The sequence below is a fragment of the Micromys minutus genome, assembly GCF_963924665.1.
Source record: "Micromys minutus genome assembly, chromosome: 1".
Lineage (NCBI taxonomy): Eukaryota > Metazoa > Chordata > Mammalia > Rodentia > Muridae > Micromys > Micromys minutus.
In genome coordinates, this window is record NC_137969.1 from 165,739,924 (window position 1) to 165,742,076 (window position 2,153).

A 2,153-nucleotide genomic window follows, 5' to 3' on the forward strand; every position below is an offset into this window, starting at 1 on the left:
TGTGTATTTTTGTTTGTTTTGTCTTGGCTGAACTCAATGGTGAAGCACACTGCCCAGAACATGATAGGTGCTCATTAAATCCAGAACAAAGGAGAGAATGGGTGAATGATGTGCCTGCCAAACTGAGACAGAAGATGCAGAAAGCAAGAGACACATTGCATGTGAGGGGGCAAGAAGGCAGAAAAAAAGAAAGCGACAGAATAGAAGAAGGAAGGTGGTCAGCTTCGGAGAGTCGGGAGAAATCAGGCGGACCGCAGCTCTCGTCCTCCGCGTCCTTCTCGCGTTGGCTGGCCTCGAGCCCCGAGGCGGGTGGCTGGCCCCTGCGCCTGGCCCGGTGGGGCGGCTCGCCGCTGCGCTGGGCGGGGTGGGGCGGAATGGCGGCGTCCGTGTGGCTGGAGGCCGGCCTGGCCCGGGTGCTCTTCTACCCGACGTTGCTCTACACAGTGTTCCGGGGGACGGTGCGCGGCCCGGCGCACGCACCGCGACTGGTACCACCGCATCGACCACACGGTGCTGCTGGGCGCGCTGCCGCTGAGGAGCATGACGCACCGGCTGGTACTGGACGAGAACGTGCGCGGAGTGATCACTATGAACGAGGAGTACGAGACCAGATTCCTGTGCAACACCGCGAAGGAGTGGAAGAAAGCAGGAGTTGAGCAGCTACGGCTCAGCACAATTGACATGACTGGGGTCCCCACCTTGGCCAACCTCCACAAAGGAGTCCAGTTTGCTCTCAAGTACCAGTCACTGGGCCAGTGTGTCTACGTGCACTGTAAGGCTGGCCGATCCAGAAGTGCCACAATGGTGGCAGCCTATCTGATTCAGGTTCACAACTGGAGCCCAGAGGAGGCTGTAGAAGCTATCACCAAAATCCGGTCCCACATCTCCATCAGGCCCAACCAGCTGGACGTTCTCAAAGAGTTCCACAAGGAGATTGCTGCAAGGGCAGCAAAGAATTAACTACTGGTATCTCTCATGCTGACTCAATAGTATGAAGTCTGTGGATGACAAAGAACATGGCTCTCCCTGAGCTACGGTAACAAGTTTAAAGGACAAAGCTGCTTAAGCCAACAACACTGCAAATGTGCTGAGTCATAGCTAGTGTGCCTCCTTTGCCTTCCTTCCTGAAATAACACTTGGATGGCTACAGAGAAAAAAAAAAAAAAAAAAAAAAAAAAAAAGAAAGAAAAAGAAAAAGGAAGGTGTCTGTCTTAGTTAGGGTTTTACTGCTGTGAACAGACACCATGACCAAGGCAACTCTTAAAATAACAACATTTAGTTGGATCTGTCTTACAGGTTCAGAGATTCAGTCCAGTATCATTTAAGGTGGGAGCATGACAGTGTCCAAGCAGGCATGGTGTAGACTGAGCTGAGATTTCTAAATCTTTATCTGGATGCTGCTAGCAGAACACTCATTTCCAGGCAACTAGGATGAAGGCCTTAAGGTCCACACCCACAGTGACACACCTACTCCATTAAGGCCACACCTCCAAGTAGCACTACTCCCTGGGGCAAGGATATTCAAACTATGACACACGCTCCGCTCCACGGAATCCTGCCAAGTTTTACTCCCAGTGATGACAGGGAAGTCTCCAGGAATTAAGGTGGAGTGTATGCTCTGGAAACACTCTTCTTTACAGCTGTGTAAAGCATATGGTGAAGAAAAGGCCCTGAGGAGGACAAGGTAATCAGTGCAGAAGCTATTATTAGCTCAGAACCAGGTGAGTGAAAAGGTTTGGAACAGGCATGGGGCTGAAAAAACAAGGAAGAGTTCGCTGATCACAGAAAGGCTGAGTAGGCAAAATGGACTGATTTCAATGTCTTGGAAGCTCAAATGGTATAGCCTGGGCATCATCTTTGATTGAAGCCAGGGAGGGAAGGCAGTAGTATGCCCTGCTTCTGTGAGCCTTGGCATAGTACCTGCTTGGTAGGTACCATTCTCTTCTGTTTGGTTTTTAGAAGAGGGCATCAGATTTCTTGGAACTGGAGTTACAGATGATTGTGAGCTACCATGTGGGTGCTAAGAACTCAACCTGAATCCTCTGCAAGAGCAACAACTGTTTTTTTTTTTTTTTTTTTTTTTTTTTTTTTTTTTTTGCCACTAAGCTCTCTTTCCAGCCTGCCCCATGCTTCATTCACCGCCTCCTCTTACT

General features: G+C 50.0%; 1 pseudogene across 1 annotated transcript; it reads left to right on the forward strand.

Moving 5' to 3' along the window:
* The first annotated feature begins 326 nt into the window (after positions 1-326).
* Positions 327-1,116, forward strand: LOC308438609 (phosphatidylglycerophosphatase and protein-tyrosine phosphatase 1-like; annotated as a pseudogene). The gene has a single exon. The product of its transcript is annotated as a phosphatidylglycerophosphatase and protein-tyrosine phosphatase 1-like (transcript).
* Positions 1,117-2,153: the final 1,037 nt, after the last annotated feature.